Source organism: Rhipicephalus sanguineus, chromosome 1, assembly GCF_013339695.2.
Source record: "Rhipicephalus sanguineus isolate Rsan-2018 chromosome 1, BIME_Rsan_1.4, whole genome shotgun sequence".
Lineage (NCBI taxonomy): Eukaryota > Metazoa > Arthropoda > Arachnida > Ixodida > Ixodidae > Rhipicephalus > Rhipicephalus sanguineus.
The window spans coordinates 327,551,939-327,564,095 of record NC_051176.1 but is presented as its reverse complement, the minus strand read 5'-3'; the positions used below and the strand labels follow the sequence as shown (position 1 = coordinate 327,564,095).

Here is a 12,157-nt window from a genome sequence, read left to right as displayed (position 1 = left end):
CCAGGCAGTTAGGCAAAAGCGTGTTCAGATTCTGCAGCGAATCATAGCAGGAGTACTTTGTTGGGACCATAGTAACTCTGGGAACAACCTGTGTTATTTCGCAGCAGCGCATGCAACCTTGAATCCCATTCCAGAGCATTGTCTTCAGCACTTTGTTCACAATGCGAACCCAGTGAAAGACATATCACATCATGTGATGACCGTACGAGTCTGGCAGGTGCTGTAAAACACTCTGTTCATGTAGTAGCCACTCGTACATGCAAGAGCACAAGCTTGCTCCGGTTGGTGATCTGTGTAAACACGTATAGTGCACAAAACGAACCAGTACCGAAAGGGGCGATGCGGACACAGCGCTGTGTTGCTCCTGTCCTGGTTTCTCTTGTGCACTATAGAGGTTTACATGCAAGAGTAATAACTGATATTTCAGAATGTATTGTGAGGCAATTCACCATCTTTTCTAATGATTATCCAACTGCTTTGCAGAAATTGCCTTGTTGAGCAACCATATAATGGTCTGTCCTTGCAATAATAAAATGCACACAAGTTGTCTCATTGTTTACATCATTGTCTCATCATTCATTGCTGCCAACAACAACAAAGGATACCTCTAATATTGTGTCAGCCACTTTTGAAACAAGGACAACTAGAAAAAAGACATCTCGTGCACAGTTCGTGCACTTCTTAGTGCTGCCATTCCAATGTAACATCAACTGCCTCAGATACTACAATTCCTCTTCTTTATCTGTGGCCATTATGCACTTCTTATCCATATGTTGTAAGCAACGTAGAAGTACCTTCCATAGTGTCTTTCGGGGATACATCACCTTCAGGGATACATCACTTCTGCGGATTGAGATTCGCCTTGACCATATCTTTCATATTCAATTGACCGTGCATAACGTGAGGTCCTGATACTTAACTCTTATTGCTTCTGCTTCTGTATATTTACATGACTGTAACTTTTATTTACAGTAGTCCTTACGAATCCTTAGCAAAACATATAGCAACATCTTAATGACCACGACTGTTCAGGAGCATACTTCGCGCATCGCAGACGTTATAAATAGCACAACGGGCTGTTGAGCTACTTGGTACATTACTTCAGATAAACTAGACACTGCACCGCCACCACAACAAAAAAGGCAGAAAAAACTGAAGGGGCGTTAATACTTGCAATGCTGTGCAGCTCCTTATCTATAACCATCGGCAGCGCTTCTGGACGCCGCGGGCCTTGGGAACGAAGGGCCGCCGAAGCCCAAGACAGAGTCGACGCGCATAATTGTAACGATGCGGGCGTTGTCCGCCGTAACGTGCGTCGCCAAATCAAACGGCCCTCCGCCTGTACTCCTGCAATAAGCATGTGCATAGCTGAAACGTCAAGACCACTCAAGTGAAACGCAAGCTTACCTGACTGCGCTGCGATTTCGCGCCTCGGGCTCCCACTGCCGCCACCTTACCCCGGTATAGACACCGTCACTCCGGCGGCGGCCTGCTGCTGGGGCCCAGGCAGTTAAGGCGCTCTGTCAGCGTCTGTCACAGCTCTCGTCGTACCTCCGGCAGTAAGTCGCAAGCCAGCCCTCCCATACGGGGACGATCGGTAAAAAAAATCCAACATCGCGGCCCACTCTTCGGCGATCCGCCGACATAACCATAGAACCACCACGCAGAACAGCTACACAAAATAACCAGAGAAATAACGATTGCAGCAATGTCGACGCTGGCTTGGCTGGCTCACTTATTGGCTAGAAAAATTACTTTGGCTTCGTCGCTCATCTCCAAAAATGGCGCTAAATTGCAGACGGTATCGTCTGCTTCACGACTTTAAGACAAAACGCATTACTTTCCTTTTAGTTTTTTGATGTTGCATTTACAATTAAGTAAGCAAAATGTTACTTTGCACGTTTCTTTGTATTTTATGTCCCCTTCACGTCACGTTTCGCAAGCAGTTCATGCGTTTGCGTCATCATTGTTTACACGTCACGCCTACGTCAAATTCGGCAGAAAATGGCGGAAGTCCAAAATAGCACCCCTGTGGTGCGATCTTGTACGCATTCCAAATAAACACGGAGGCGTGGCATTACATCCAACCGCACGCGAATGGCCCATTTGAACCGCGACAGACGTCACGGCTCTGCATTGACCAATCGCGTGCGGTCAGTGCGGCTGGATGTACTGCCACGCCTCCGTGTTTATTTTGTAACGCGTACAAGATCGCACCACTGGTTCCGAGTTTCGCGAACTATTGGCTCGGGGTTGAAGGAAGCCAGACACAAAGCAGGTTAATTCCATTCTCCGGCCTAAGCGCTTACGTTTCGATCCAATCCATGTGGTCCGTAGATCGTTCTCTATCCGTTCTATCAGATGGAATGGTGTCTCCGTACGGTCTGAGCTCGTTCTTTGCCGAAATAATTGACAGCACTGCATTTTCCGGTTGTTATGCGCGCAATTGCGTCAGGCGAGCCTTCCGTTTTATCACAGAACGTGCACAAGATAGCTGCCCAGAAGCGAGATTTTTTGAGGCACACTACACTTGTTTACACGCTTCTGGAGTTATCTTCCGCTAGGCGTTTTGGAAACGCGAGCGACGCGCCTTATCAGCAAGGTCAAATTCTATCGGTCGCGAAAGTTGGAACGAAAAGTGGTCCATAACCTATTGCCACAGACATCAACGCCCGCCGTACGATTGAAAGATTGAAGCGCAACTAGAATAGGAGGGGACAAAAACTAAAACCAAGAACTCAATGGCATTTTTTTTCCAAAGCTTAATTTTATATATGCCAGAGTAAACTAGAAATTTACTTTACGGTTTATCTGACAATTGGGGCAAAATAGTTCATTGCCTCATTTTTTGGCCGAGTGTATAAATGGTGGGCGCATGCAGGGAGTCTGCTATGTGGCTTGTGTTTACTTCGGCGCAATGTCGGGTCAACGAGGCGTCGCTCACTTGTGCGTGGTGGTTTGGTGCGTATCTTCCGTAGGTCATTTATTTGCTTATGTGCTGTTTACTGGCGTGACACTTCAGAGAAGCTGGGCATGCTCACACAATGTGTAGATAACCGCTCCTGTGACAGCTTTCGCTGGCGCACGGCCCGCGTGCCCTCGCCTTTCGTGGCGGTGAATGCAAGGTCGATCCAAATAGGTCCATATGCAGCTTTTCTGGACACCAACGGCCTAGTTCGCGTGAACGACACCACGTGGCGTATCGACCTTAACGAATTTAAACGTCCCGCCAAGACGTATGCAGTGACGCGGCACTAAATAAAAGAGAATCAAAAGAAACGGTACACATGCCCCGAGACTTTCGCGTCCCCTCAGTGGGCAGAAAAGAGAGCGCTGTGTGTCGGCGTTATCTCGACGGCGACGACTGCCAATGAATCGGCAGTTTTTTTAGACGTACCGTGCCAAATGTCTGGCCGGTATAGACGCACCCGCGATGCATCAAGAGAATCATGATTTTTTTATTTGTTTGTTTGTTTAGTTTCTTGCGCTGGGCCGTACCGGTGAGCTTTTGGAGCAGCATGCTGCTTTCCGAGTTTCTTTTTGATCTAGCGGGAACCATTATGCTTGGGTACGAACAGGATAATGTGGTTGCATAATAACCGAATTTCATTTGGTGTACCACTTAGGTGTTGCTCGTTTGCTCCTTGCGTTACCTCAAATTAAAACTGGTTAAGTTTTAGAACGCTAGGAATGACAGTAAAAAAGCCGGCAGATCCCACGCATTGTGGGAATCGATGTAATGCGAAGCAGCCAGCAAAGAACTGCATACATCGTCTTGTATGTCATTGAGGAAAATGCGTGTCATGGTTTTCATGTTGACTCCTATTGTTTATGTTCGTCACACAGTAACGTCGCCCAATACCAACTTGGGGGTCGATGAACTTAGAGAAACGGCCGCCAGGGCACCATGAGCGTGACACGTAAGTCATGCTGTACATGACATGTGTGTCATGACTTTCATGCTAACTCGTGTTATTTATGTTCGTCACACAGTCACACCGCAAGATACCAATTTTGGTGTATATCAAGCTAGCGAAACGGCCGCCAGCGCACCATGAGCGTGGCATGTAAGTCATGCTGTACATGACATGCGTGTCATGATTTTCATGATAACTCGTGTTATTTATGTTCGTCACACGGTCACGTCGCAAGATACCAATTTTGGTGTATATCAATCTAGCGAAACGGCCGCCAGCGCCCCATGAGCGTGGCACGTAAGTCATGCTGTACATGACATGCGTGTCATGATTTTCATGATAACTCGTGTTATTTATGTTCGTCACACGGTCACGTCAGAAGAGACCAATATTGGTGTATATCAAGCTAGCGAAACGGCGGCCAGCGCACCATGAGCGTGACACGTAAGTCATGCTGTACATGACATGCGTGTCATGATTTTCATGATAACTCGTGTTATTTATGTTCGTTACACGGTCACGTCGCAAGATACCAATTTCGGTGCATATCAATCTAGCGAAACGGCCGCCAGCGCTCCATGAGCGTGGCACGTAAGTCATGCTGTACATGACATGCGTGTCATGATTTTCATGATAACTCGTGTTATTTATGTTCGTCACACGGTCACGTCGGAAGAGATCAATATTGGTGTATATCAATCTAGCGAAACGGCCGCCAGCACCCCATGAGCGTGGCACGTAAGTCATGCTGTACATGACATGCCTGTCATGATTTTCATGGTAAATCGTGTTATTTATGTTCGTCACACGGTCACGTCGGAAGATGCCAATTTTGGTGTATATAAAGCTAGCGAAACGGCCGCCAGCGCACCATGAGCGTGGCACGTAAGTCATGCTGTACATGACATGCGTGTCATGATTTTCATGTTAACTCGTGTTATTTATGTTCGTCACACAGTCACGTCGCAAGATACCAATTTTGGTGTATATCAAGCTAGCGAAACGGCCGCCAGCGCACCATGAGCGTAGCATGTAAATCATGCTGTACATGACATTCGTGTCAGGATTTTCATGTTATGACTTGTCATTTATGTTCGTCAGACAGTCATGTTACGCCATACCAATTTTGGTGCACATTCGATTAACCAAGCGACCAGGAGAGCACGAAGTCGTAGGCGGCTAGATAGATAGATAGATAGATAGATAGATAGATAGATAGATAGATAGATAGATAGATAGATAGATAGATAGATAGATAGATAGATACGGTCAAAGTCGCAGAAGTTCGCTAAGAAATGCTTCGCATTTAAAAAACAAAGTTAAAGACAGTGTTTATTTGTTTTCATTTAGTTCTTATCGAAACGTGGCTGCCACCGCAAGCTTGGCGCTGTTGAAGCGGGTGTGCAAAAATGATACCGTCGTTGAAAGATGGTCTTGTACAGAGGAAAATGTGCACTTCGTTAGTTTTTTTGTTAAGAATGAACGTATAGTAGAACACATACGACCGACGCGTTGTGCAATAACATCTAGATCTGCCGTCTATCCCGCACAAAAAAGGCACCTATCTAACCTATTGCATTTCTTCTTTTTCTTTCTTTCTTTCTTTTTTTTCCACAGTCGTCTGACTCATATGCTGGAGGTGATTGTCTTGAATCGTGTTGGCGCCGATAAACCAATAGGTTACTCTAATGGGCTGGAAGCTCTCCCGAAGCACTCCTTTCATGTTCTGTAGGCGCAGTCTCTTTCAACTTTGCACTTCAGCAAGCAGAAAGTCAATCATGAATCACCTACTGGCCCAATCCCTTATGAAAATGAGTCTTGAGTGTCTAGTGTCGACTAGGTGCGCTCCTAATGAGTCACTAGACAGACATTAGACATGCAAAGCCTAATGTCGTTTAACATTAAGTGTACATCGGAGAGTCAAATGACCATGTGCACTTTAATTTCTGGTGACTGAAGTGTTCAGACTTTCAGTTGCCGTTCCTAATGTCAAAACGCGCATCACAACAAAGAAGTTAAAAAGCCTTAATCGCCACCGTAAAATCAGTTTATCACAATAGACAAGTTCGTCTTTCAGAGACTACAAGCAATAAACAATTTGTGTTGCAATGTACACAAATATCGTGTTTCAGTAGAATGCGTAAATATTTTACATATATCGCCCATGCACCGGCGATCGAAGAATTGCTGACGACCGCAGCAATGTTCATTATATTACCTGCCGTATAATAGAAGTAAGCATTTCCTTATTTTTAAAAGGCATGAGTCGATCACATAGTGCAAATATGAACAGATATGATCAAGTGACACTGCGAACACTCGCTCAGGGGCCCTGTTGCCCATTTGTCCAGTAGAAATTAACGGAGGAGAGTGGGGATTACCCGCACGGCGTCGCGAAGGATTTTGGGGGGCGGAGAAGAATTGGAACTGTGGACAATGGGTGACGTACAGAAAAAAGTTCGTTATTGTTGTGATAAAAATTAGGGACTGTTCTTATGCATGGTGCACTTACATATATGTCCAAAACAGAATGTTGTTGGTTGCAAAGATACGCGGACAAGCGTTTTTCCCAACCTCAAACTACTGTCTCTATCTCTCCTCGCTGTTGCAACGCTGGTCAGAAGCAGCCGACAACCAAAGTTCGATTTGGCCCAACGTCGCGTACATCCTTCTCCCGCCCCGCCTCCTCGTAATGTCGTCTCCACGCGACTCTCTTCCGTTCTCCACGGCGTCAACTCCTCTCTCCCTTCACTCCTTCCTTGTCCCATTTACCTCCTCTGTGTGCAACGTTGGGTGTCGCCTATCACACCCTACCCATTCCCTCCTCCTATCATAATCCCTACCTCTTTCTATCCACGGGAGAGGGCAGTAACTTGAAACAAAAAAGCGTTTCTTTTGAGTAAGGACTCAGAGATGACCGTCGTCTGCGATGCGAGTTTGAAAACTGCCCATTTCTAACTTTCATTTCCCCAAAACAAAATGTATAGTTGTATAACAAAATCGAACAGCCATAACACATTCCCAACATGCATACACGGGTTAAAAAAAGCCATAAATACACTTTTTTTATGTACAGTGACAAATAAAAACAACAACATTGCTTTATTTTCTACGGAGCGCTGTTTGAAGAGAGGGTCAGCGCGCACCAAGGAGATATTTATATTTGTTTTGATTTATGCAGCGTCATTTCGCGTTTTTGCACTTGTGAAAACGTCGCACCTTTTACGTGCACCTCACAGTCAAAATAGCGCCTTCGTCTTCAAGTGAGCGCTCGTCACCCTCCACCTTTCCCGACGACTCGCCAAGGGAGCTTCTGACGAATTTCACTAGCAAATGGCTGTATAAGCCTGAGACGGCCGCTCGAACAATGAAATGGCCGTCACATGAGGTACGGAAGGTTCACAAACCAAAACTAAATTCGAAACGCGCGCCGAACCGGACTATTTCGCGGAGCAGTACATGTGCAGTAGCTCCGCCCCCGTAGCCTTCCCTTCATTGCCAAGAAAAGTTGTCCTTGGGGGCGCTTTAGTTGTTTGACGGGTGCACGGTGCGCGCGGTTTGTGTGTGTGTGTGCCATGCTGTGTTCTGCAATGCTTCGTTACCACGTTTATCGATTATGCACGTTGGTTACTTGATTCAATGTCAAGTGTACCTTCCAAGACGATCTAGGTCCTAGTCTCGTGACTGAAGGCGAGTGCGGACGTACAGCAGCCTTTTGACAAGACTGTCGCCGAGTGTACGGTACATTGTGGACTGTAAAGCTGAAGAGTGCACAGTGGATGCCTGATTTTGGTAAGTTCTAGAATATTTCTGAATTACACAGCTAGGTTACTTCATTACATGACGTCTTTTACGCAGGAACCGAGTGTGATCGTCTGGGCGGTGTGTTCACTCTGCGGGGATGATGGCCAGAGGAAGGATGATAGACAGGTATGTTTTACGCTGTGCTCAATGCTTTCTGTGCACTTTATACGGTTGTATGAAGCACTCACCATGTGCGTTCACTACCTACAACTGCAACGGGTGGATGAAGGCGCGTTGCTTTGCGCGATACTCCGCTCGCTTCTGTAACGCAAGCGTTTCTTGTCATGGCGCTCTTCTTCCTTGGCTGTTTTTCGATTCCAAGAATGCCTGTCGCTCGGCCCGCCCGCTTCCCGCTGCTGCTTCTCTACTCGGGAACTGGTTGACCTTGGGGACGCCTGCGCGATGTATGTGTCGCAGGGAGGGCAACACTCGCCCTTTTGGGCAGTAGGGGACCGGAGGGGGGAGGTGAGGTAGGAGGGAAGGACTGAGAGCATGGCTCTTTCCCGGAGAGGGGACGGGTCGCGACCGAGGAGAGAGAGAAAGTGGCCCGCTCTTGGCATTCCGCCGCTCAGAAGCGATCGTAAACCGAAGGAAGAATAATTTGCAAGATTTTTTGTATCCGAGTTGTGATTCTGTAAATAAACTTCTTAGCGTCGTCGAAAGTTATTGAAATCGACTACAGCTGTATACTGCACGAGATCATCGCCTGAAGCTACTTGTACGATGGCTTATCACTTCGGAAATAGAACTGCTTTAAACATAACGTTCATCGCCTAGCCTTCTCATGATGCAGGTACAAATGAAGTAACTTTTCAGGAAACTCAGTAATAATTGGCATGTAGTACGCGGGGAGGAAGATATAAAAACACGCTGCGGCTGCACATGCGCGCGCGGTGCTGTTCAGTGGCGTGTGTTTGTGGCTTTCTCCGCGACTACTGCACCGCGCTTGTTTTTGTTAGAAGTTAGTTGCACTATGGTTAGGATTTTAATCTGACTGTGCAAGGTCGTTGCTACGAGAAACGAACTTGCGTTGGGTGAACCCACTTGAAGATAATACAAGTCAGTGAATTACGTTATATTCTGGTACTAACACCATGTGTACAGTAATTTGAAAGAGCACAAGATGTATATAATTATCAATTCTAGACAAATGTGCCAGTTGCGTTTGGCAAGGTGCCCTTTGTTGCAATATTTGTGCTTGAGAAAAATGATGTGAAATATTTTTCCCGTCGTTATATTGTTTCCTGAAGCATACTGGTTTATATTAACAGAAGTTGTTGTAATGGTTAAGCAGCACTGTTCCAAGAGCTTTTTATCCACTGTGCTGGGGTGGCAAAAGCACACCTCAATTATGTGCTTATCTAAAGTTCATGTTTCTTTTGTGAGCTTTTCTTAAGGCAGCATGAAACTGAAAAAGCGCTCTTATTTGCAGGTTGTGCGACTAAGACGTAGCATTCATTGTGAGAGTGCTACTTTAATTTTATGAAGTAATTATTATGGGAAACAAATCTAAATTCTCATATGTAACTATGTGTGCAGAAGTTTAGAGAAGGCTGACAAAAGTGGTTAACGGTTTTTTTTATGGCTTGCAGCACTACAAATTCAAGCCGATATTCCAGGCATTGATTGGCTTTAACACGACTAGAATTACTTTCCTAAACGGCTCAAATTCATCATATAATACAATATGTAAAGCTCGGCATTATGGAGTGTGCACATGGGCCACACATACTCTTATTTTATCAATTTATGCATTTTATATTGTGTAGCAGAGTTGATGTAATTTTCGTCATTTAAATGACCTATATCGTAATCTGCGTTCTCCAACCACATAGTGTTTACTAAGTACATAAGTTTCTGAAAGTTCGGCTTGCAATGGCACCATTACAGTTGTCTGCCATGAGCCGTTGCTCAGGTTATACTTGTTCTTATAGCGCAATCTGAGTCCATCATTCAAGGCCCTTGCTGGTATATAAACATAGACTTGCCTGAATACATTGTATGTATTGTGTGTGAGCTGTAAGGTCTGTGTGGTGCACCAACTCATGAATGTTTTCTGGTATCCTTAACATATGTACCCGGTGATCTCACCTGTTCGTGGAACTGAAGCAGACGACAGCTTGCAGACGAAGATGGGAGCGTTCTACCTGTGAGCCTGGTCGAGCTTATATTTTATGGTAGGCATTTGTTTCAATCTTTACAAAAAGCTTCGACATGTTGCGCCTGCTCATGAACCTATTGCAACTTTTTTGAGGGAATTCTAAGATCAAAGAAACAAGACCCTAGACGTAACTCCATTAATGTATACTTGATGCTGGACTTGACCTTCTGTGTTGTTTTCCTGTTTTCTTACAGGATTTGCTGAAAGTTTCTATTGGAAATGCGATATAAGATGCAATTTTGACTAACTCTAACTTCACAAAAGTGCTTTTTGTCAACTACTTGCACGGGGCCTTGGCAGTACATCTAAGTGTTCTAAGGTGCACGATGTGTTGGATAAAGTTTTCTTTGCAACTCTTATATATTTACTGCGATCTTTCGTGCAGGATACACATGCATGGATACACATACATGGATTCCCTACAAGGACCCTGCGCATCAAAAGCAATCTGTCATCAATGTTAAGTAGACAGATTAAACGAAACGAAGATATGACAGGTGTACACCATATTTTTCTTTCATTTAACCTCTGCATGTTTCCCAGTCAATAAATGTTTTTATCCATTTTCTTTGTTGAGAAATGTCTTTGTACAGCACAAGTGTCGTAGAAGGTGCATACATGCACTTTTGTATGATGCTTGGCTGCATGTGTATCAACCAGCAAACACATTGTCAGGCACAACTAATATGTGATTCCGTACTATCATCGGACATATCATAAATCTTATCATGCACTGTAATAGTTCTGTTTCAGGAATGTTATGAATGTCATTGGCCACGAAGCACAAGCTTGGCCGAGGGTCATTGCAAACAGGATGTTTCATACTCACAAGAAAGTCACTCATAAGGACACATTAGAATGACGGTGGCCAATATGTTTTTGAATGACATTATGAGTACATTAAAACAATTCTGAAGAAATACATTAGAGAATCAAATGAGTGTTGATGTCAAAGGTCGTTTCATGCTCACTAGACTATCAAATGTTAATACGCATCGGACTATCACATGTTAATCCGCATCAGACTATCACATGTTAATACGCATCAGAATGATCGGCCAATATGTTTTTGAATGGCATTTCAAATACATTACAAAATTCTAAAGGGACACATTAGAGCGTCAAATGACTGAAATGTCAGAAGTCATTAGACTTTCTTTTTGAACTCGTCTCACATTTTCATAAGGGATCGTCCACTTCGATCAGCACAAAGAGTTTCAGAAAAGCGAATTTTGGCTTTTTTGCGCGGACAACAATGATCGTTAATACAACATAATATAGTAACTATTCGTACAATCTCTGAAAACCGCTTATTTATTCTGTATCACTCCCAATGTAGAATACAAAATTCATTTGACTTGCTCACCGACGGCCGGGTCACAATACACAGCAGAGAAAAGCGAAGACACCGCTTGCCGAAGGCATTGATATCCGATCAACATCTATCTGATCTGAACAAGATTTCTGATGTGAACAACATTTTGAAGCCTGAAACTAGGAAGAGACCTTCACAAGAATGTGTCCAGCACCACTACGAATTCGCGTTCTATACCCAGAAAAACGACCTTACCGAGCGAACTAATCCGAGTACCCAGGGAAGACTCGCTTCGTATAATGCAATAGAGCAGAAAGGAGAGGGCGATTGGGGCGCCCGCTTTCCGGCAGCTGGCATTGCAATAAATACATCGCTGCAGACGTCTACTGGTGTGAGGCCGTACATAGACGTGTATGAAAAGCTGCCCAAGTTTAAAGCGGTTCTCAGTCTAGATACTCCTGTTAACGTCACATTTATGTACACGTTAAAGAACCCCAGTTGATTAAACATTTCCGAAGCCCTCCACTACGGCGTCCCTCAAAATCATGCCGTGATTTTGGGACGTTAAACACCAAGAATTATTATTGCTCTTAGCGCCACAGGTTATGACAACCGCAGCGCGTGACAGCCATTACAGTCTGCCAGAAGATCAGAGTTGTGGCGATGAAAAAAGCCACAAAAGCGCAAAAGAAAGAACAGACGCTCCTATGACTGCTGCCGCCTACTTGCCCCGGCGTACAACATCGCAGACGCGTTGTGGGTGCGAAAGCGAGGCAGCTGACCGAGCAGGAAGCTACTCGTGAAGTTCGAGGGTGCCACTCCTGTGTCATTAGATATCTGGTTTGTCGTCAGTTCTGTCACTCTCTCTCTTTCTTCACTCTCTCGCACTCACACACACACACACACACACATATATATATATATATATATATATATATATATATAAAGGAAAGAAGTGTT

General features: G+C 44.8%; 1 long non-coding RNA gene across 1 annotated transcript; it reads left to right on the top strand.

Moving 5' to 3' along the window:
- The first annotated feature begins 7,237 nt into the window (after nt 1-7,237).
- Nucleotides 7,238-10,426, top strand: LOC125757220 (uncharacterized). Its single transcript, XR_007415212.1, has 4 exons — nt 7,238-7,709; nt 7,776-7,847; nt 9,834-9,898; nt 10,268-10,426. It is a non-coding gene; the product is annotated as an uncharacterized LOC125757220 (long non-coding RNA).
- Nucleotides 10,427-12,157: the final 1,731 nt, after the last annotated feature.